General features: G+C 40.4%; 1 protein-coding gene across 3 annotated transcripts in view; it reads right to left on the reverse strand.

Moving 5' to 3' along the window:
• MECOM (MDS1 and EVI1 complex locus) overlaps positions 1 to 25328 on the reverse strand; it is a 687285-nt gene that overhangs the window by 64735 nt on the left and 597222 nt on the right. The window contains exon 1 of one of the 3 annotated variants that reach the window (XM_040349316.1): positions 4632 to 5561. The exons of the other annotated variants lie outside the window; for them this stretch is intronic. The gene's annotated coding sequence lies outside the window, so the exon portion shown is untranslated. Of the gene's footprint in view, positions 1 to 4631; positions 5562 to 25328 lie in introns of those variants that run through there. 3 annotated transcript variants of the gene reach the window in all.

Raw genomic sequence — 25328 nt, forward strand, 5'->3', positions numbered from 1 at the left:
GGCAGCTTATTTGGTGACTCCAGGCTCCATCCAGCAAGGCTGGGGTTAAGCAGCTGTCGGTCTAGTAATTATTTCAACCCCAATTTGCAAGAATTCACATCAGATCCCCCAGATTTCCTCCCAGGTCGTTTTATTGCACTTAACAATAAAGCCAAATGTCTCTTAGAGGTTTGGAAAATCTCATGAATATCCACATTGTAAATGACAGTGTTATTATCCCGTCTTGCGAGGACTTTACTCTCCCATCACTTTAATTTATGGCTTAACTTGATGTGTCATCACAAGTGCATTACAGGGGAGCTTTGTAAATGGGGAGATTTCATCGAGAATCTGTTGGATTGTTGTGTGCGGTGCAGTGTGCGGTGCAGTGTGCGGGTGCAGCTCTGGCCATAAGGCGATGAGCCCTGCAGCTCATTAACTACATAACCAGTTCAATAGGGGAGCAGGGCTGTGTGCAGGGCACTGGGCGAACAAGCCAATAACCCTCTCCACTCGCAGCAATTAAAGAGCCACAAAAGCCTCCCCAATAAAGCATTCTTCATCCACACAAAGCCGCCTCTCCAGCATCCATCTATTTCAGGGGTTAAAAGGGCCACAATTAATGCCGCAAATAATTTTCAGCCGGTGACATTTGCACGCTTGAAAGAGAGGTACTAATATTCCCGCAATGAAAAGGGAGCAGCAAATGTCCCGATTGTCACTCCTTGTCCCCTCTGTGCTCTCTGATCCGGGACCAAGTTCGGGGGGGCTGGAGAACGGACCGATCCTATCCTACACCTCCAAACTTATACCAACATTCACCCCCGGCACTTATTACCATTCCCATACTCATGGATACCAAATAACTATGCTCTATTAATAAAGAAAAATCAAATACTCAATAAAAAGCGAACTCGTGTAATTATTAGGCACAGAATTATTACTGTGCAATCGGTGCCCTACGACCAATGGATTATTACTGCTCATAAAATACAGAAACAACATTTATTTTATTTGCACTGAAATCTATTATTAAATAGACAGAAATAAACGGAAAGATTAAGTATAAGAAATAAACAAGGGTAGGCCACCGTAGAATAAAGTGTCCGAAAATATTAGAGTGTTAACGAATCATAAGAGAATTCGGCTGATGTATGGAAAATATAAGGAGGGATAAAATAAATAAAGTTTCGTTTGTTTAGAATTATGAAATAAAACAACGAAATTTTATGAAATAAAACAACGAAATTTTAAATGTGTTACTCCAGAAAAAGATAATTGTGCTGGTAATTTAGGATGTAAATACTCAGGGGAAGTATGGTCTACATCTATCTATCTATCTATCTATCTATCTATCTATCTATCTATCTATCTATCTATCTATTTATTTGTCTATCTATTCTAGCTATAGACTCAGACATTAAGCTATAGACAATAGATAGATAGATAGATAGATAGATAGATAGATAGATAGATAGATAGATAGATAGATAGATAGATAGATAGATAGATAGATAGCTGTAGATCATACTTCCATTGGGTATGTAAATCCTACATTACGATAGATAGATAGATAGATAGATAGATAGATAGATAGATAGATAGATAGATAGATAGACAGACAGATAGATAGATAGATAGATAGATAGATAGATAGATAGATAGATAGATAGATAGATAGATAGATAGATAGATAGATATAGATAGATAGATAGATAGATAGATAGATAGATAGATAGATAGATAGATATCCCTGTGTAATACATCTATCTATCTATCTATCTATCGTGGTAATGTAGGATTTACATCTAATGTCTGTGTCGATAGATAGATAGATAGATAGATAGATAGATAGATAGATAGATAGATAGATAGATAGATAGATAGATAGATAGATAGATGGATGGATGGATGGATGGATAGATAGATAGATAGATAGATAGATAGATAGATAGATAGATAGATAGATAGATAGATAGATAGATAGATAGGTGGATAGATAGATAGATAGATAGATAGATAGATAGATAGATAGATAGATAGATAGATAGATAGATAGATAGATAGATAGATAGATAGATAGATAGATAGATAGATGTAGACCATACTTTTCCTGGGTAAGTCCTATGTTACCACTAAAGATAGATAGATAGATAGATAGATAGATAGATAGATAGATAGATAGATAGATAGATAGATATCCCTGTATTAGGCTTGGCTATACACTATACATTTTTTTGTACAGCTTTTCTTTAGATTTACCATAATCATATAATTTTAGGTCAAACCTAAACACTTTAAATTTGCATGCAATCAGGAAGGCCCTTACACTACATAGTTAAAGGTAAATCTAAAGGAAATTGAACAAACAAATTGTATAATGTATAGCCAACTTATATATATATATATATATATATATATATATATATATATATATATATATATATATATATATATATATATATATATATATATATATTCTAGTGCTCTAGGGGTGTATAGAGGGGGGCAGTTCCTGAGCTGTAGAGATAGTAGGATGGGTGGGGGGGGGGGACAGGCTAGTGTCCCCAGTTAGTAAATGGTCCTAATCTCATTGCACATGCAGTGCCCCATATGTGACATGGAGTGATTAATCTGTTCCCTCTCCCAGGGACTATCACATTATCAGCGGGAGGATTACCCTGGCTGGGATGCAGGATCAGGCTGACAAAGTGGCTGGACTGGTATAGTGGGTGTCTGGAGAAAGTATCCCGCAGACAACTTGTGTTTACCAAGTGTCATCATGGTAGAGAACACTACACACTGCCTGCCTATCCCAGACACAACAACACAAGTGTCATTTGTACACACAGTGTATATGGGGCATTATAGGTTAGTCCAGGCACTTACTATGTATAATGGATAGGAGACATGGTGGAGGGTGGTGTGACTCTAGGCACACATAGGGTACATATGGGGTATATGAGTTCAGAAACATACAAATGGGGTACATAATGTGAGATAGATGAGTCCAGGCACACACAGGATAGATGGGACTATGGCACATTGGGGTTGATTTACTAAAACTGCAGAGTGCAAAAATCTGGTGCAGCTTTGTATAAAAACCAATCAGCTTTCAGATTTGTTGTCAAAACTTAATTGAACAAGCTGAAGTTAGAAGCTGATTGGCTACCATGCACAGCTGCACCAGATTTTGCACTCTCCAGTTTTAGTAAATCAACCCCATACTGTACACTGTGTAGAAGAGATAAACCCATGTACATATACAATACACGTGTAGGGTAGGATGAGTCAAGGGACACTGGATAAAATGTACATGATAGACAAGTCAATGCACACACACAGGGTGCACTGTGTAGTATAGATGAGTCCATGCACACATAGAACACACAGGGTAAAATGTATATGACAGATGAGTCCACAGGATACACTGTTAGTAGTATGGATGTGTCCATGTACACATAAGGTACACAGCGTAGATTAAGAGTCCATGCACCCACACACATACAATAAAGTGTAAGGAATTATTGTGTCCATGGCCACACCGGGTACAATGTGTAAAAATAAATCCATGAACACATAATATACACAGTGTAGAAGAGGTGAGCCTTGTGCACACACAGTCTAAAATATACAGAACAAATAACTCCAGGCACACGCATAATAACATTTATAGGATAAAAAAGTCCATGCACACACAGTGCAAAATATATAGGATAGACAAGTCCATGCACACACAGTGCAACATATATAGGATAGACAAGTCCATGCACACACAGTGCAAAATATATAGGATAGACAAGTCCATGCACACACTGTGTAAAATATTTAGGATAGACAAGTCCATGCACACACAGTGTAAAATATATAGGATAGACAAGTCCATGCACACACAGTGTAAAATATATAGGATAGACAAGTCCATGCACACACTGTGTAACATATATAGGATACAAGTCCATGCACACACAGTGTAAAATATATAGGATAGACAAGTCCATGCACACACAGTGTAAAATATATAGGATACAAGTCCATGAACACACAGTGTAAAATATATAGGATACAAGTCCATGCACACACAGTGTAAAAAATATAGGATAGACAAGTCCATGCACACACAGTGTAAAATATAGGATAGAAAGTGCATGCACACAAACAGAATACAATCTATAGGACAAATGAGTCCATGCACACATAGTATACAAATTGTAGTATAACTTCATACACAGTACAGATGAGTCAATGCACACACAGTATACACATTGTAGTATAAATACATACACAGTAAGTCCATGCACACATAGTATACACAATGTAGTATAAATACATACACAGTACAGATGAGTCCATGCACACATAGTATACACGTTGTAGTATAAATATATACACAGTACAGATAAGGCCATGCACACACACATTGTACACCGTGATTGATAGTCCAGGCACACCTAGGGCACACAGAGTAGGGTGGGATAGGAACACAGAGTACTCAGAGAGTACACACATTATAAGGGTATATGGAAGGTGGATGATGGATCTGTGCCTGCTGAGACTTAGCAAGCAGACTCCGACCATGCACAAGTCCCGAGGACAGCCAGGAGCCATGCCAAGGGGCAGGGTGCACACAGGGGTCCTCACTGCCGACTTACCTGAGAGTTCTAGAAGGTCAGTGACAAGCCTTGTCCTCCCCAGCACAGAGATCCGTCCCGGCTCAGCACATCCACAGCCAAAGTCCCAGGCAGCCAACACTGACAGCAATCTAAAGAAACTGAAAGTGTCAGCAAAGTGATCCAGGGCTCGTGTCCCTCCCGGACACCTCCCTTTTCTCTCACTTTCTGTGCTCTTATCAGCCAGCTGAGTGACACCAGAGATCAGCAGTGCCCCTGGGTGACACCAGAGATCAGCAGTGCCCCTGGGTGACACCAGAGATCAGCAGTACACCGGGTTGTAGTAGTCCTCAGATCCCCGGGTGGCAGCAGTCCAATGTGCCTGGGGTCCGGGTGGCAGCAGTACCCTGGGTGTCAGGAGTCCTCAGGTCCCGGGGTGTTAGCAGTCCTCAGATCCCGGGTGTAGGGAGTCGTCAGATCCGGGAGTCAGCAGTCCTCAGATCCTCTAGTGCCTATGTGCTGGAAGACAGTGCAGCCCGTCCTTGTAGTAGAGAAGGGTGACAGCAGTGCTGAGATCCTGTATGTGGAGTTGTCAGGAGAACATCCCAGTGCCTTCCTGTATAATATACAGTGTATATGGATGGAGGGGTCCCAAGATGGACTAACTCTCAGATCCTCCCGGGACCTTCACAAGTGCTGAGTGTGATGTGGGAACTTCTTGATGCCACCAAGTGTCTCTATAAAGCGGATGAGAGCGACCATCCAGAAAAGAGGAGGAGAAGGGGCTTCACATGGACATCTCCTGCATAGACACTGGCTCCTCTCTCAGGACATTTTAAAGTGACAGCAGCCTTCTCTGCAAGGAGAGGTCACTAAAAGGTCGCTAAAGAGTCCTATAGGACAGACTGATTCCACAGGCACCATCCCCTTACACATGGCGATCCCATCCATGGAATCAGCGACCAATGGGGAGATCCTGGGGGGGTGGATTTCATTCTCATCTCCTTCTGTCCATCCAGTACAGCTCTGCCCTGCACAAGTCTACTGGCCTGAAATAAGCACATTTACTACTCTCACAACTTCCATTCCTGGAACCCTACACACCAATAACTACGTGTGAGCACATCTTATCAATAGGAACTCATATTAAAGTCATACATGATGCTTCTGCAACTTACCCACCATTTATTTTACAACTTTTATACCATGTACTCCCATCAGCATGAATACTTGTATTACCGCAAAGGTGTCACTCACTAGTAATGCTAAGGTGATACTTGTGTCATTGTAAATACTACTTTGTGACTACAGAGTTTATTCTAAAATATTTGTATCACTGTTACTACTAAATAACAAAAGTGTCCATGTTTACATTTGTGTCACTGTTCATTCTACACTTTTATTTGTGTCACTGTCACTACTAAGTTACATTTGTGCCACTTCCTACAATTAAATGTGGGTGACTAAAATACATTTTGTCACTGTTTATGCCAAAATTGTATTTGTGTGACTGTCACTATGCTATTGTTATATTTGTGTGTGCCTTTCACTACTAACCTACCTTTGTGTCCCTCCTTGTTTATGCCTTAATTATATTTGTGTGACTGTCACTGCTAAGTTACATGTGTGTCACTGTGTATTTTACATGTACATTTGTGTGATTGTCACTACTATGTTACATTTATATCACCATTTTATTTGTGTGATTGTCACTACTAAGTTACATTTGTGTCCCTGTTTATTACTAAAAGTTACATTAGGTCCTTGTTAATACTTAGTTACATTTGTGTCCCTGTTTATGCTGAAAATTATAGTTGTGTGACTGTCACTACTATGTTACATTAGTGTCCATGTTACTACTTAAGGTTCCATTTATGTCCCTGTTTATATTACAATGATATTTGTTTGATTGTCACTACTAAGTTACATTTTGTGCCCCTGTTAACACATAAGGTTAGATGTAGGTCTCTGTTTATATAACAATGATTTTCACCACTAAGTCACATTTGTGAGATTGTCACTGTTACATTTATATCACTATGTCACCATTTTATTTGTGTGATTGTCACTACTAAGTTACATTTGTGTCCCTGGTTATTACTAAAAGTTACAATAGGTCCTTGTTAATACTTAAAGTTACATTTCTGTCTCTGCTTATATTACAATGATATTTGTGTGATTGTCCCAATAAGCTACATTTGGATCCCTGTTAATACATAAGGTTACATGTATGTCCCTTTTTGTATTACAATGATATTGGTGTGACTGTCACTACTAAGCTAAATTTGTATCCCTGTTAATACATAAGGTTACAATTATGTCCCTGTTTATATGATGTTGATATTTGTGTGATTTGCAATACTAAGTTACATTTGTGTCAGTTATTTATACTGCAATATTTGTGTGATTGTAACTACAGTCACATTTGTGTCCCTGTTACTACTTAACGTTATATTTTTGTCCCTATCTATATTGCAATATTTGTGTGATTGTAACTGAAGTCACATTTGTGTCCCTGTTACTACTTAACGTTATTTTTTTGTCCCTATCTATATTGCAGTATTTGTGTGATTGTCACTACTGTTGCATTTGTGTCCCTGTTATTAAGTCACATTTGTGTCCATGTTATTACTTAAAGTCACATGTGTGTCCCTATTATTACTTAAAGTCACATTTGTGTCCCTGTTTATATTACAATGATATTTGTGTGATTGTCACTACTGTTGCATTTGTGTCCCTGTTATTACTTAAAGTCACATTTGTGTCCCTATTATTACTTAAAGTCACATTTGTGTCCCTGTTTATATTACAATGATATTTGTGGGATTGTCACTACTGTTGCATTTGTGTCCCTGTTATTAAGTCACATTTGTGTCCCTATTATTACTTAAAGTCACATTTGTGTCCCTGTTTATATTACAATGATATTTGTGTGGTTGTTAGCTGTAAGTTCCATTTGTGTCACTAGTACTGGAATGTCATGTGTGATCAGTTCCACTTCTTTTACTGTTTCCTCCTATTTTGTGTGAATTTCGTTGTGTCGGAATGCGACTTCCATCAATCAGGGACTATCAGAATTTTTTTATATATATTTTTGTAATAAAAGTGATTTCTGCTTTCCTGCCTCCCTGGCAGATGAGATGATGATGTGAGTGTTATTGTTGGCGATGTCTGGCTGTATGTCACTTTAGTGTCAGATGGAAATCTCCCTCTCTCTCTCTTTCTCTCTCTCTCTCTCTATATATTTTTCGGAGGAGTCCAAGTCTGAGGCTGGCCTTGTAAAGCCCTATTTATTTAGGAGGAGGGGGCAGCCTTCTTGACAAGAGATGAAGATTAATTTGTCTCAGCAGACTGTTATCTGTGACATTGAACTGCTGCTTTAGATAATGGCCATTGTTTCTGTAAAATCACACAGCAGTGGTAGGTAGGACAGGAAAAATCCTTTGTAAATAACCTTAAAACTGCCCAGAGATTCCCATACACTTGGTGCTTGAGAACCTTAAAGAGGTCCCGGTTTTCTGCTGCTTGTTTCCTGCCCTCCCCTAACTCGTGCATTGTTGGAGAGTTTCTTTTTTATTCTTTTTTTTGCCATAAATTGGTGGAGCTCTAGCTATGAGCTGTTCTATTTTCTTCCTGTCAGGATGAGGGATTTGTTTTATGATGCATTGTGTATTAAATACAAGTAATCTGGGAAACTGATTGCTCTATAGTCCATAGGTCTGATCAAGGATTCCGATAGGGTCCCTGTCTCCCCCTTCTGTGAAAAGTAGGAAATCTCGCTGGACTCTCAGGATCAGACCCGGGTGATCTGGGATTTTATAGAATGGGATTTTTTTTGTTCTCACTTTTTTATTGTAGAAGGATATAAGAGAAGATTTGGCTAGCTGCTTGCCTGCTAGAGCGAGCTGTTAGCTGCAATTCAGCGGTCTGCCAGGAGGTGGCGCTGTTTCCCGGAATAAAGCTCGCTCAGGACGCGTTTCAGTGGCACTCAGACCGAATATTCGTAAACTCTCAAGAAACACCCAATAACACATCTAGTAAAATGACCTGCTCTAACTCTTTCCACGCTGGAATCACACTTTTCAACTGTCCCCTGTCGTGATTATGTCATTCTTTACACCTTTTTCTGTTGTTAGATGCAGCATGGAAACTTGTCTGCTAATAGTGGCCATACATGCTTCCATTTTATTATCAATGTGCAATTCGATCAAAGTGATCCAATTGTCAAACAGCTGGACAGACATAAATCCCCTTCCTATCAATTTAGATCAGGTTTGATCAAACTGAATCAGCTAGGGTGGAAAATTATTGATCGTTTTTGCATTGATCGGATGCTTTGTTCGTGAATTTGATCATGTTTCGATCAATCAGATTATGAGATTGCATAAAACAGAAATGTGCTCAGTTGTATATTCCAAATCCACTCGCTTGTGTGAATGGTATATCAGCTGCATAGGCGAGCGCACAGGGTGTGCCTGGGAACACCCTAATCACCCTGTGTGGCGCAGATTCCCCCTGTTTAAACGACTGATATTTCACCAAAGCCCCCTTAGACCCGGTTCACACTGGGGCGACACGACAGGCGACTCAGCTGCCTGACGTGTCGCGTCCCATTCAATGCACCAGAACCGCTCTAATAGGAGCGACGCAAGTCGCTCCGACTTAGAAAAAGGTTCCTGTACGACTTCGGGGGCGGCTCGGGGCGACCTGCATTGACTTCAATACAGAAGTCAATTTGCAAATCGCCTCTGAAGTCGTCCTCAGGACGACTTGCAAAGTCGCCCCCGAAGTCGTGCTGCTGCTGTGTGAACCGACTCTTACAGGGCTCCTAAAAAAATTGTAAGAAATCATAAAAAAAAATAATAATTGTAAAAATACAAAAAAAAACATAATAGAAATAAAACCCACTGATAACATCCAATGCCCTACTGACACTGTCCACTGCTCTACTGACACAGTCCGTATATAAACACACAATAGGGGTTATTTACAGAAGGCAAATCCACTTTGCACTACAAAGCACACTTGAAATTGCACTGAAAGTGCACTTGGAAGTGCAGTTGCTGTAAATTTGAGGGGAAGATCTGAAATGAGGGGAAGCTCTGCTGATTTTATTATTCAATCATGTGAAAGCTAAAATGCTGTTTTTTATTTTCGTTGCGTGTCCCCCTCAGATCTACAGCGACTGCACTTGTAGTTTGCACTTGTAGTGCAAAGTGGATTTGCCTTTGAGCTTTGAAGTGCACACCCTAATGCAATAGGCTGTGCACACCTATGATCAGCTGAATGAATATAGATCAATTATTCCTATTGGGAGTTATCGATTTGAAAATAAATCGATCATTTATTGAAGTGTATATGGCCATCACAAGAGTTTGTAAAGAAGCCTTGTATGAGTTAACTGTAAAGGGTGACAAATTTAGACCAATCAGATTTTTAGAACTATATGAGTGCCGGATCACACTTATGCAAAGTCTATGCTGATCAAATGCGATCTGAAAAGCATAGATTCGCATGTCATTGAACAAAGCATTCCTTCTAATGAAGGCCGGTTACATTGATCCAGTGTGATTTTGATCCTGTTAAAAAAAAAGGTCCTGTGTGAGTTTAGTGTGGGTGCGGTGCAAATTTAATCTCCAGCTATGCCCAGTACCCTCAAAAATTGCATTAAATTCACACCTGTTACAACAGAAATCGCACAATGAAATCGCATCAGCATCGCACACAGCATCCGTGTGAGCCTGGGTTCACACTATAGCGATGCGGGAACCTGTGCGACTCCAGTGCCGCTTGCTGCATTACATCTCTCCTGCAGGCAGTTTACACTGCCCTCGTTGAACCACTGCAGGTGTCAATACAATGTCAATGACACCCCCAGATCGGTTCGCAGTGCAAACTGGATTTGGACAGGAATCAGATGGCATGGGTGTGAACATCCATGCCACCTGATTCCAGTGTGGAGGAGAAAAAATCAATGCACCTTTTTTATGTGAATCCAATGTGAGTTCAGCCATAGAACTGTATGGCTGAACTCACATTGCACGGACATTGCATGTGATTGGCACAGCAGTGCGGGTGCAAATCACATGCGGTGTCTGTGTTTGCTAAAATGTGAACCCAGACTCAACCTGGATTAAGTCCTGGTTCACACTGGTGTGATGCAGGAAACACTGCGATTCAGTGCCGGTTCAGGTATTGCACCTGAATCGCATACTGGTTCACACTGACCATCAGTGAACCGCTGTGAGTGTCAATGTAAAATTAATGACACCCCTAGATCTGTTTGCAGATCTCAGTGCAAACTGTCAAATGGTGCAGGAATCAGATCACATAGGTGTGAACACCCATGCGATCGGATTCCAGTGCAGACCAAAAAAAAAAGGTCATGCACCATTTTGGTGCAAATTCTTTGCAATTTCAGCCATACAGTTTGTATGGCTGAATTTGCATCGTACAGACATTGCATGTGATCTGGACAGCAATGTATTGTGAATCACATGCAATGTCTGTGATCGCACAAGTGTGAAACCAGCCTAAGCCTAGGTTCACACTGGTGCATGCAGAACATCGCACCTAATCCCTGTGCACATCACATGTACGTCTGTGCAGGGGATTTGAGCCATACATTTTGTATATTTCAAATCGCATCGCTTCCGCACCAAAATGGTGCAGTACTCTTCTTTTACCCGCACTTGAATCACATCTCATGGGTGTTCACAACCATGCATGGTGATTTTGGCAATTGCACTGCATTTTGCGATCTTTTAATATAACATTGACACCCACAGCAGATCGCATGGATGCCATGTGATTGCCAAGCGGTGTGATGTGGGGAAACGCAGCAAATCTTGTATATTTCCTGCATTGCGTCAGTGTGAATCAGAGCTCAAGGAGACCTTATGCAGCTCATGCATCAGGTTAATTAATCAGATCAAATCAATCAAATTCTATCATTTAAATCAGGGGTCTCCAAACTTTCTGAACAGGAGGCCAGTTTACTGTCCCTCGGACTTTGGGGGGTGCCGGACTCTGGTCATTGGGAGTAGAAAAGGTCCCAACGGCAGTGGGAATAAACAACGTGCCATCTTTGATGTCAGTGGGAAGAATTGTGCTCCATCATTGGTGTCATTGGGAGGAATTGTGCCCCATTGTTGGTGTCATTGGGTGAGATTGTGCTCCTTTGTTGGTGGGAGGAGTTGTGCCCCATCATTGATGTCAGTTGGATGAATTCTGCCTCATTGTTGGTATCAGTGGCTGACATAGTGCCTCAAGGGCCTGATAAAAGCAAGCAAAGGGCCACATCTGGCCCCTGGGCCGCAGTTTGGAGACCACTGATTTAAATGATAGAATCTAATTGTAAAATCTTTTTTAGAGTGCAGGGGCCTGTCTGATTCAATACAACGTGAATGAATTGTTTATGTATGTACTCCAATTGCACATTTATGGTGAGTCTAAAGGTATCCATACCTGACTGTGCAATCCCCTTTAGCTCTACTATCAGCTATGTAGTGCAAGGGTCTGCCTGATACAACTTCAGTGGGCTGTTTATGTACTTTTACATGATGTTAATAAATCTAAAGGTAACCATACACAGTACAACCTGACTGTACAATCTCATTCAGATCTACCATCAACTATGAAGTGCAAGGGTCTGCCTGATTTGATACAAATTCAACAGGCACGTTCTTCTATGACATCATTTTGATACATAGAAAGAAGATTGTAAAATCGGATTTTATAGTGTATGGAACGCTTAAGTCTTTTTTTCTATACACTTAAGTCTTAGCATGCCATGCCAGCCACTGACACACCAGGCACCATGGGATTTGTAGATGATCTCAAAGTTACCTAGACTACTCCATTTATCAGTTATCAATAGAGAGTCCATTGATCTTCTCAGCTCTCTATCTTTAAATGAACTTTTCACAAGAGTGATTAAGTCAAAGTGTCATTTCCCAAGCTGTTCTGCTAGAGTGGTTAGTATAGGGATGCCCTCAGTGAACCCATCGGTATCCTTCTGCCCCAATGCCCTGAGGAAAAAAGGAAAAGGAAGGAGCTTTTAGGAAGCCTGGAGCCAGTTAATGAGCCCCAGCTCCGGTGTTAAATTCAGTTCATCCTATGGGAGTATCAGGGCACTGTGTCCATCACATCAAGAGACACACACATGCCTGCCTGCTCCCCCTCTATATACATAGTATATACCACTCATAGATCTCACAGATCGGCTGCCCTGAGCCACAGTCCCTGCCTTGTTCTATTATACAGTGACTAATAGAACTCATCACAGCTGATGCATACCTTCCAACTGCTTCTAATTTCCAGGGACAATCCGAAATGTTAAGGATTTCTTTTTCTGAAAACATCACTAGCCCAGGCATGTTGTATACAGTAGATTTATGTTGTATAATCTATTGATAATAAATACCCTGGGCTTTTAGAAATATTATATATTGATTACCAGTATGCCAAATCCAAATAGTATTTATAGTCCAATATAATAAATGAGTTAATAAGAGGGGGTAGAGGGTTCTGTGGCCCTTATAAGACGGAGCTAGCCCAGCTCAGCAGCAATGTCCCTGGTCATTATTGAGATGTTATTGGGATGATCAGCAAACTGAGATGGAAATAAAGTGACGTTTTTTGCATACAAGTCTCTCCTAGATTGTAAGCTCTAAAGAGCAGGGCCCTCTGATTCCTCCTATATTGAATTGTATTGTAATTTTACTCTCTGCCCTACTGTTGTAAAGCGCTGTGCAAACTGTGCGCTATATAAATCCTGTATAATAATAATAATAATGTTTGGTGTGCTGCCTTATGCAGCTCATGCATCAGGTCTTCATCGTTTATACATTTCCATTAACCTTGATCATTAAACAAATTAAGAGACACTGGGGTTGATTTACTAAAACTTGTGCACTCAGAATCTGATGCAGCTGTGAATGTTAGCCAATCAGCTTCTAACTTCAGCTTGTTAAATTGAGGTTTGACAATAAAACCTGAAAGCTGATTGGTTACTATGCGCTCCTGCACCAGATTTTTCATGCTACAGTTTTACGAATAACCCCCCCCCCCACTATTTGTTATTCATCACTCCCACTTGTAGGAAATGGTATATAATTATAACAAAATACATGAATGATCCATCACATTGCCTAAATATATACTAAATATTGTCCCATTCATATCAACATTGGACTGGGACATTTTAGGAGCCACAATGATGTATATACAGGCATACCCCACTTTTAAAGGGGTTGTAAAGGTACAATTTTTTTTCCCTAAATAGCTTCCTTTACCTTAGTGCAGTCCTCCTTCACTTACCTCATCCTTCCATTTTGCTTTTACATGTCCTTATTTCTTCTGAGGCCTCGTACACACGACCGAGTTTCTCGGCAAAAACCAGCAAGAACCTTGCTGGGAGATATTTTTTGCCAAAAAGAGAGCAAGTTCTCTATTTTCTCGACGGGAGTCTGATTTGGCTCGTCGAGATCCTCGACGGGCTGGTTTTCAATGAGAAACTCGGACATCTGTATGCTAAGAAACCCACGCTTGCTCAGATTAAAGTATGAGACGGGAGTAAAAGTAGCATTTGTAATGGAGATAACACATTTTAAAAGCTGTAAGGCCCCGTACACACGTCCGAGGAACTCGACGGGCAAAACTCATCGTTTTGCTTGTCGAGTTCTGTGTGAAGCCGCCGAGGATCTCGGCGAGCCAACTTTCCTCATTGAACAACAAGGAAATAGAGAACATGTTCTCTATTTGGCTCGACGAGGAACTCATCGGCTTCCTCGGCCGAAAGTGAACACACGCCGGGTTTCTCGGCAGAATTCAGCTCCGATCGAGTTTCTGGCTGAATTCTGCCCAGAAACTCGGTCGTGTGTACGGGGCCTCCCAGACTGAAAAGTGCAAATCGTCTCTTACCAAACTTTTTTTTAACACGCAAACACATGAAATTAGCAAAAGCAGCCCCAAGAGTTTAGCCAGTGGAATCGAACTTCCCCTGCCGTTGTATGTGTTGTATGTCACCGCGTTTGAGAACGAGGAGATTTTGGCCTGACTGTGTGTACGCAAAGCAAGCTTGTCGAGTTCATCGACAAGCCTAACAAGGAACTCGACGAGGAACTCGATGTGTTTCGCCCATCGAGTTTCTCGGTCGTGTGTACGAGGCCTGAGAAATCCTCACTTCCTGTTCTTCTGTCTGTAACTACACACCGTAATGCGAGGCTCTCTCCCTGGTGTGGAGTGTCGTGCTCGCCCCCTCCCTTGGACTACAGGAGAATCAGGACGCCCTCTAGCACACAGCTCCTTTCTCTATCTGCAATGTAGAGAGCGTCCTGACACTAGGTAAAGAAAGCTATTTAGGAAAAAAAATTGTACCTTTACAACCCCTTTAAGTACACAATGGAGTTTATTTACTAAAGCTGGAAAGTGCAAAATCAGGCTCACTTCTACATAGAAACCAATGAGCTTCCAGGTTTTATTACCAAAGCTTAATCGAACAAGCTGGGTTTAGAAGCTCATTGGTTTCTATGCAGAAGTGAGCCTGATTTTGCACTTTCCAGCTTTAGTAAATAAACCCCATTGTGTACTTAAAAGTGGGGTATGCCTTGTAACACACCTTTTAAAAAATAATTCACAATTTGGGGAAAATGTGCTGAGATTGCCCATCTTGAGCATAAATAAAAAGATATTGACATCACTAAAAGGGTGTATCGTAGTGGTGGCGGTATCAGTGTCCGTATGTTAGATTAGCTCTATATGATAACTAAGTAAAAATTATGTGGACCCAGTTCATGTTTGTAAATCAGTTTTAGAATGTTGTGTAAAAAAATATGTTTTTTTTTAAAGTGTGTTATACATCATTGAGGCACTTAAAAAAATCCCACTCCAATGACAATACAATGTATTGGATACAATAGATTATAAAGATTAACAATCATGTTTATAAAACTACATCAAGCAGAAATGCTGCAGAAACGAGTTCTATCAGTACACGCCTTTCTAATTATCAAGCTTCTGCACCTTCCTTGCATACTTGCAGAATGGATGTCCCCTGCTGAGGTATCTGAATTAGTTTTCTGATAAAGATCTGGAAGGCTATCATGTTTTTAGGGCTGAATGATCAGGTACGGGGCAAATGCTCTTTGCAGAGTTTTATGGGGCTGTAGGAAGTAGTCTATAGTTTGATATTGTTTAACTTTGTCACACTAATTAGATGTACATTGTACAACCTGGAAATGAGATTAGTTGTATGGAAAGGAGAAACAATATCATTTAGTTAGGATAAACTTAATTTACTAATTATTACACAAAATAAAATCATTATAATATTTTCATAAGAGGTACTAAAAGAAGCATGAAAATATATATATATTTTTTATAAACATTTTTATTTATTAGTTGATCATTTTGAAAAGCATTTGCAGCATAATAATAAAAAAAAATCTTTATATTTTTAATTTTGAAAAGGGCTATGTATCAACAACTGCAGAGGAAGACAAAGAAGAGTAATTGTACATGCAGTAGCACACAGGGAATTTTTAGTAGAACAATGGCGCTAATAAAATTGCTAACATTGAACAACTAGGAGTAGTGATTGATGGCTACACAGATGGGATAGTGGATCCCTTTGGCAGAAGCTTTCTGAAGTAGCATGTAGTAGCAATTAATGAAACAAATTTAGAGCATGGTGAGATCACTTGCATTTAAATGCTACTACATGGCACTTCTGTAGCTTCTACAATAGGGAACAATTTATTCCATTGGTGAAGCAACCAATCACTACTTCTTCTTTCTTTTTTTTGATATAGTACTTTCTTTGGGCCAGATCCACAAAGACCCGGCGTAACGTAAAAATTTCCATTTAAGTTACACTGCCTTAAAATTTCTACCTAAGTGCCCGATCCACAAAGCACTTACCTAGAAATTTTCGGCTGTGTAACTTAAATTCCGCCGGCGCAAGGTGTTCCTCTTCAACTGGGGGCGATTCCCATTTAAATTAGGCACGCTCCCGCGCCGGCCGTACTGCGCATGCTCGTGACGTAATTTTCTCGACGTGCATAGCGCGAAATTACGTTACGCCAGGCTTTGTGGATCACGACGGGTCAATAAAGTTGCGTCGGGAAAAAAAAAAGATACGGCGCGAAAAAAAAAATTCAAAACAAAAAAAAAATCGCGTCGCTGGACAGAAGGGTCTGCTTTTACATGGTGTAAACAGTTTACACTTTGTAAAAGCAGCCCTAATTTTGCGTTTGCAAACTAAAACTTACAGAGAAAAAACAAAGCGTAAAAGCTTCGTGGATCTCCGTAAGTGCTAATTTGCATACCCGAGGCGGCATTTCGACACAAAATGCCCCCAGCGGCGGATGCGGTACTGCATCCTAAGATCCGGCAGTGTAAGTCCCTTACACATGCCGGATCTTCTGCCTAACTATGGAAAACTGATTCTGTGGATCAGTTCCATAGTTAGAAACAGGGATACGACGGCGTAACAGCAGTTACGCCGGCGTATCCCTTTTGAGGATCTGGCCCTTTATTCTTTTCATAACAATACAAGTTATACATTTATACATACATTGTATCCAGATACATGGTCTTACTTCTAACATTCCCCCACCTCAAAAAAAACAACCCAATCACTACTTCTAAAATGAATTTGTCAGCGATTTTAGTTATTAGGATGAGCTACTAAAGATTGCTTGGTTGCTTCTGCACTAAAGGGCATATGGTTTATAGCAGTGGCTAGAATAAATAGGTGGAGAACAACAAGTGCACCCAAAAACTTGTTACTAGTGTCATTCAATTGTTATTTTTGCTAGGGCAGCATCTATGCATTCAGTATCAGAAGAAACTATTTGCAGAGGTTTACACAAAGGATGACTTTTGTCAATATACAGTAAAACCTTGGTTTGCGAGCATAATTCGTTCCAGAAACATGCTTGTAATTCAAAGCACTTGTATATAAAAGCATTTTTTTTACAGGGTATAAAAGAGAAGAGAGACACCTCTAAGTGTAGCAATAAGTTGCTAAATGTTGTACCTTCATTAAACGTAACCATATTGCTACACTTAGAGGCTCCTCTCTTCTTTTTTATACTCAGTTGTGACATGACACTACTCTTATATCAGGACATCACTTGTATATCAAGGCAAATTTAAAAAAAATATTTTGTCTGTCTTGCAAAACGCTCTCAAACCAAGTTACTCTCAAACTAAGGATTGACTGTAGTTGGGTTGATTTACTAATTTTGGTTTTGTTAAATGATGTAAAAGCTGTTCAATCAGCAATGTGAAAGTTGGTAAATAAAATGAACTTATATTTACTTAAGTACCCAATCATGTGTGAAGAAAATTGTACAACTAAAACTGCCAGCATGTGATTGGGTGTTAAACACAAACACGATTTACCTTATTCACTAATAATCACTTTGCTAAATAACAGCATCTTCATCTTTTTAGTAAATCAACCTTGCTGGTTGAACAAATTATTCACTGAACAATCATTTGAAATAAAGGAAAAATATGTGTAGTGTACAGGCAACCATGTACAATGAAGCAAAATAAATACAAAGCAGGCATGTGCCAAAAAAATAATCAAAAAAATACTGTAATTACTATTTACTGACCACTGTATACAACTCTGTACCAATAAAACAGCTGGATATGGACAATAAAAACACTAAATAGCAATATTCCTAACAAGACATAATATACAAGTGGTTAAAACATAATATGCCAGAAAAAAAAAACAATATCAAAGATGTAAATATGACTATTCTCAAAATGTGGCTAACCTGGATGGTTTGACTCCAGCTATTACTTTGGTTAAAGTAGTATTTGTGTTTTTTATTTTTCTTTGATAAGCGGTTTGGTTGCAGTTTGGCTGTTCCCTAAAATTCTACCATTAGCTGGTGTGTTCTCAGAATGTGACCCTATTGTTCCCAGACTCCCTGAGCCTTCCAATGGCCATATCCTGCCTGGCATCAAGAGGGCTAACAGCTAACTCTTGTGGGTCGATACATTAAAATGAAAATATTTGCCACCATAGGCGTGCGCACAGGGTGTGCCAGGTGTGCCTGGGCACACCCTAATCACCCTGTGCTGGACAGATTCCCCCTGCTTGGCTGCAGAGACAGGGACTGGGGAATCTCTTTGGACCCCTGATATTTCACCAAAGCCCCCCAGTGAGGCTCCCCAAAAATATTTGTATGAAACAATAATAAAAAAATGATAGTAAAAAAAATATTGTAAAAAAATACTAAAATGGTAAAAAAGTAATAATAAAAAAAATGAACTACTGCCCTACGTCCACTGCTCTACCAACACTGTCCATTGCCCTACTATATATATATATATATATATATATATATATACATACAGTATATACACATACACACACACAAACACGTGCATGTGTGTTTAAGCTTTGGGGTGCACACCCTAATGCAAAAATGCTGCGCACACCTATGTTTGCCACCTTACATACTTCTGCCTACCTGGTTAATTTAATATGTGTCCTCCCTTTCCCTATATTGCATTTACAACATATGTTTTTGAAATAATGAATGTTTACATTCATTACATATAAGAGCAATTTCAGGCAAGTGAACGCAACCAATGAGCTACAGGTACCAAGCATACACTGCAGCTATGCCAAAATCCGAACTTTGTTTTGAGTTACTTTAAATGACTCTGATATCCGCTGTTGCCAGAATCCAGACAGCATTTTAATAGCGTCACATGGACAACTCATAGCCTTTGTTGTTTAATTGCCTCTCAGTTTTCTGCCTGTATCATTGATCTCACTGCAAGGTAGGTTTGAAGGGGTATTTAACTCATATATGACAAAACACTGACAGGCAGGGTTAGTGGTCAATTGGTAATGTGCCCATGCGTACAGACCACATTTACGGCACCTGCTGTGTGCCATGGTGATGTGAATCCCGTACGCATGCGTGGGAGTGACGTCATCATGGCCTGGTCATTCAAGAGGATAAAGAAATAGAATCCAGAGGGAAGACCTGGCAAAGAATGAAGCACTTGGGACCAACAGGATTGGTTATAGCGCAGCACTGGATGGCTCCATTTGACAGAGATGTCTGCCATAATGTGTTAGCATGTGGTGCATTCTAGCTCATTATGGCATAACACTGCAGGTTCATTGTTTCGGAGGAGTTTACTTCCACTTTAAATCTAATTATTTATGACATTGAGAAACTACAGATTTCATGTTGCTGTTGTCTACTGACCTATGGACAGTTGTCAAACTCAGTGATCGCTTTCATTGTTTTAAAAAAAATAGAGGTATATACACAAATGGTAGTGCACTTCTTATGATGAAAAAGGTTGAACAGTGCTATGAGTGTACACTAGCATTTGTGTATATATGTTTAGACATCACTGTGGGTATTAGGCATGGGCGTCCGCAGGTAGGGGCAAGGGGAGACTAGTGCCCCCCCAGAGCAAGATGACCGCACATGGACACTCAGGGGCCAGGCTGATCATGGGTGGGTGCAGAGCTGGAGCTAGCATAAGGGAGGAAAGGCGGCCGTATTAAGGTGCTAAGAGAGGAATGGCACTAAAGCTATGGGTCACTCAAAACAAGCTGATGCTGACGCTGGCCCCGCTCACACCTTTACCCAGCTCAGCACAAGTGAGGCCGCGTACACACGACCGAGAAAGTCATCGGAAAAGACACATCATTTTCCTTGACGAGTTCCTTGTTAGGCTTGTCGAGGTACTCGACAAGCTTGCTTTGCATACACACTGTCAAGATCAAAACTCGTCGTTCAGGGGAAGTTCGATTCCACTGGCACAACCCTTGGGGCTTCTTTTGCTAATTTCATGTTACTGCGTGTTAAGTAAAAGTTTGGTGAGAGACGATTTGCACTTTTTAGTCTGTTACAGCTTGACGAATGTGCTATCTCCATTACAAACGCCCGTCTTATACTTTATTCTGAGCATGCGTGGGTTTCTTAGCATACACACGATCATGTTTCTCGTCAAAAACCAGCCCGACGAGGAAATTGAGACTCCCGTCGAGGAAAAAGAGAACTTGAGTTGTTGGAAATAAATGTTAAAACCCCCAAATTTAGCTGTACAAATTTAATAATACAGAGACCTTATATTCAATACTATCTGTAATAGGAATGTAATCTTTGAAGCGCACTGTGTTTAAGCCTCACAATATTGATTAAGACAGCAAAAGTATTTTAAACAAAATGTTATAGAGGGACACTTTACACGTGAAACAAACATTTATAGCGTGATAAATACATCCCCAGGTGTTTTATTCTTCACAAAAGATTCCCTTTAAATGGTAAATGTCATCCAGGAATCTTCCTGGACACTACAGATAATCATTCAGCGTGGCTGTACTCCAACTTCATCTAGTGTTACATTGTAAATTTAATCTGTAGAGTGATAGACTTGGCTGGATAGGAAAAAACAGTAATAGCGGAGACTTTGAAAAATGTGTCTAGAGATGTTAATGTTCCTCTGCATGTTCTCTAAAACAAATTTTTAAAGAATATTTGGCACCAAGCAAAGCTCACTTACACACAATCATAGCTTTGCTAATTAAAGGATAATTGTAGCTTGGGTAAATAAGGCATAAACAGCTCCCTTTCCTTTCCATCAACACCCCAACACTGATCAATGCCATAGCATCTTCCAAATGCCATGGCAGCATTTCCATTTTTCTGTGAGCAGGCTGTTCAGTAATATTAAACCTACATGCTCTCTCAGCTATAACATAAACTAGTAAGGGTGTCTAGGTATTCTGAAGGATTTAGAGGGGAGGGAGATGTGCTTATTTATTTTGGGGCACATGTAGTAAACTGTTATGTTTTATTTACCTGAAAGTAGTGTCGACCTTTGTTAGTAGGGTCTAACCTTGCAGCAAGAATTGGCCGAAATTCAAGCTTTGTATGGCCAGTCTAAACCTTCTTCAGAGACCTGCTTTAAAACCAATTTGTAGTAGAGAACATACAGACTTATAAGATCCAGAAAATGGATAAAACCTATTTGGCATGCATACCACTTTTTAGTATACCAATAAGAAGATCTACAATTTAAAAATATGGTTAAAATGATAGAAAAGACGATTCAAAGGATTTTAAAGCAAACCCATTGATCATAATTCTATTGCACAGAGCAGGTAAGTATAACATGTCGGTTATTTAAAAAAAATGAAAGTTTTAAACACTTTAAAGGACAGGCAATTTGTCGAGCATGCATGTTTATGCTTTGGAAATGAGGAGCTGAAGTAGCTGAAAGACACGTGTTGCAATCTTTTCAAGGTGACTGTTACAACTGAGGGATCATCATCAGCATTCCAACTTTACAAAGAATGCAACAAGAAATGTAAGGGTGCAATCAGGGCAGCTAAAATAGAACATGAATGGCACATAGCGGAGGAGAGTAAAAGAAATTCTTTAAGTACATAAATAGTAAGAAAGGGAGGTCAGATCACATTGGTCCCATTAAAATATGATGAAGGGTTACTAAGTATGGATATATGGCGAATGTATTGAATTTATTCTTCTCCTCGGTCTTCATGAGGGAATCGGGGGGCTTTAGTAACCAAAACTGCAACTTTTATCCTCATGACACATCACAGAAAGCACCCTCATGGCTAACAGAGGACAGAATTAGAAATAGACTTGAAAAACGTAACACTTAACACTACTAAATAACTGGGACCAGATGGCTTGCACCTGAGGGTCCTTAAGGAACTCAGTCAAGTAATTGCCAGACAATGTTCCTAATTTTTACGAACAGTCTGGCATGGACCGTACATAGATTGAAAACTGGCTACAGGGGTGAGTTCAGAGGATGGTGATAAATAGGGAGGACTCGGAATGGTCAGAGGTGGGTAGTGGGGTCCCCCAGGATTCTGTCCTGGGACTAAACCTAATTAATTTGTTCATAAACGACCTGGAGGATGGGATAAACATATTTGTGGACAATACTAAGCTAGGCAGGGCAATAACTTCTCTGCAGGATGTGGAAACCTTGCAAAAAGATCTGGGCAAATTAGGTTTAATGTAGAAAAATGTAAAATAATGAATTTGGGTTGTAAAAATATGAATGCAATCTACTCACTGGGGGGGGGGGGGCTCTGGGGGTACCTAAGATGGAAAAGGACCTGGGGTCCTAGTATATGAAAGGCTCAGCAATGGCATGCAATGTCAAGCTGCTGCAAGCAAAGCAAACAGAATATTGGCATTAAAAAGGGGATTAACTCCAGAGATAAAACAATAATTCTTCCACTCTTCAAGACTCTGGTCCGGCAGCACCTGGAGTATGCTGTCCAGTTCTGGGCACCAGTCCTCAGGAAGGATGTGCTGGAACTGGAGAGAGTCAAGAGAAGGACAACAAAACTGATAAAGGGTCTGGAGAAAATTAGTTATGAGGAAAGGTTGCGAGCACTGAACTTATTCTCTCTGTAGAGATGCTTGAGAGGGGATATGAATTCAATGTACAAATACCAAACTATTGACCCCACATTTCAGTGAAAGAGAATTTAATAAGACAAACGACCATTCACTCATTTTAGAAGAAAAGAGGTTTAACCTTAAACTGCATAGAGGGTTCTTTACTGTAAGCAGTAAGGATGTGGAATTCTCTTCAACAGGCAGTTGTTTCAGTGGGAGGCATGGTTAAGTTAAAAAACTATTAGATAAGCACCTGAACGACCACAACATACAGGGACATACAATGTAATACTGACATATAATCACACACATAGGTTGGACTTGATGGACTTGTGTCATTTTTCAACCTTGCCTACTATGTAACTATGTAACTGAATCACAATTGCACCTCTTCTGCTGTCCATAGGCATATGATTATTTCCCAATCCAGCCATGTCTATGGGTACCCTATCTCACTTTCACAGTGCACATTCCTTGTACATTTCACCTACATGACTGCTTCATTGTTGGCTGAGATGTCATATTATTCCACACGTTTTGCCACAGTTTTCTTTTTTTCATCTGGAAAAACACAGTCATAACATTGACTATGTTTAAGAAGGGAAAATCTGCTAAATCATTGCTAGCTACATCTTTCTTATACACTGTGTAATACGAGACAAAGCCCAGAATTCGACTAACTTAAAGGAAATTTGTCATGATAGAAATGTATAGGGCTACCCTTTGCTCTGGCTTCAATAAGAGTCACTGACTTGTCTGTGACATATAAAGAGTCAAGGAATTATGACCATTCTCTGAATTTTATTTTCTGAATATATGTTCTACTTCTGTGACTCAGAAGAACTAAGGCCCCTTTCACAAGGGACATACATTGGTCCCTATGAGATCGCGGATGTCAGCGGATGAACATCCGCTGACACCCGATCTTGTCCGCCTCCACAATGATCCAATTCTGCAGACGGAAGAAAACCCTATTTTCCTTCCTTCTGCGGATCGGATGAACATGGACATACGGTCCGTGTTCATTCGATCCCCCCATAGGGAGGACCGCCCTGTCATGTGCCAGCTCAGTGGGGATCAACGGAGAGATCCCCGCTGAGCATACGGAGCATACGGAGGCGGATCAGTGAAAGGGGCCTAAAGCTGAACAGAGCCAGGCTACAAGCTTTTTCATAAAGTGATCAGAAATAGCTGCCCATATATTTCATACACAACTGGTGTATTTTAAAGTCCCTGGCATAGGCTGGGCTAAGTACAAGGTTCATATTAACCACTTCAGCCCCGGAAGAATTTACCCCCTTCCTGACCAGAGCCCTTTTTGCAATACGGCACTGCGTCGCTTTAACTGACAATTGCGCGGTCGTGCGACATTGCACAAAAACAGAATTGACGAGAATTGATGAGAGTGCTACTTACTACACCACTGGATGAATTAGAGCACAGACTGCACAGACTGTGAGCCAGGACTTCTCGTCCACATCAGTGGACACAAATGCGCGTATGGAAGATTGGTAAAACATTCCCATAGACACACCTCTAAACCTTGTGGGCGGCCTTCCCAGAAGAGCTTAAAGCGGAGTTGCAGCCCTTTTATGTTTATTAAAAGTCAGCAGCGACACTTACCTGCTCCACGGTCCAGCAATGCGGCCGCCCGGAGCGTCGCTCCTCTCCCCCCCTCTCCGTCGGTGCCTCCATTCACACTGTGGGCACTCACTGCATATGTGCGAGTCTCGCTGTGCTCTAGGAGTGGATAGGCGATCTTCTGGGACCTATCATGTGTCCCAGGAGATCGCCTAGAGGGAGGGGCCACCTAAGGCGAGAGGAGGAGTCGTCTAGGCGACCCGTAGGTGGAAGTAGGAAGTGGGACAGGAAGTCCCACTCCTACCAAAGCCCCCCCCCCCAAAAAAAAATTACATACCAAATGTGGCATGTAAGGGGGTGAGGAGTGCTTAAAGCGGAAGTTCCACTTTTGAGTGGAACTCCGCTTTAAGCTGTTATAGCTGCAAAGGGTGGGCCAACTTAATATTGAACCCTACTGACTAAGACTGAGATACCATTAAAGTTCATGTGCTTGTAAAGGCAGGCAGCCCAATACTTTTGGTAATGTAGTATGTATATATATATATATATATATATGTGTGAGTGTGTATACATTTACTAAATGTTTATATACTATATATACAATTTTTTGCAGACAATAGAAATAATAAACAATATATTTTGCTAAGAGTTTCTTCTTCATGTAAATGAAAGTTAAAAAACCAAGACGTATAACCATGAATTGAATAAAAGAATGGAC

This window comes from Rana temporaria, chromosome 4 (genome assembly GCF_905171775.1).
Source record: "Rana temporaria chromosome 4, aRanTem1.1, whole genome shotgun sequence".
NCBI classification, from domain to species: domain Eukaryota; kingdom Metazoa; phylum Chordata; class Amphibia; order Anura; family Ranidae; genus Rana; species Rana temporaria.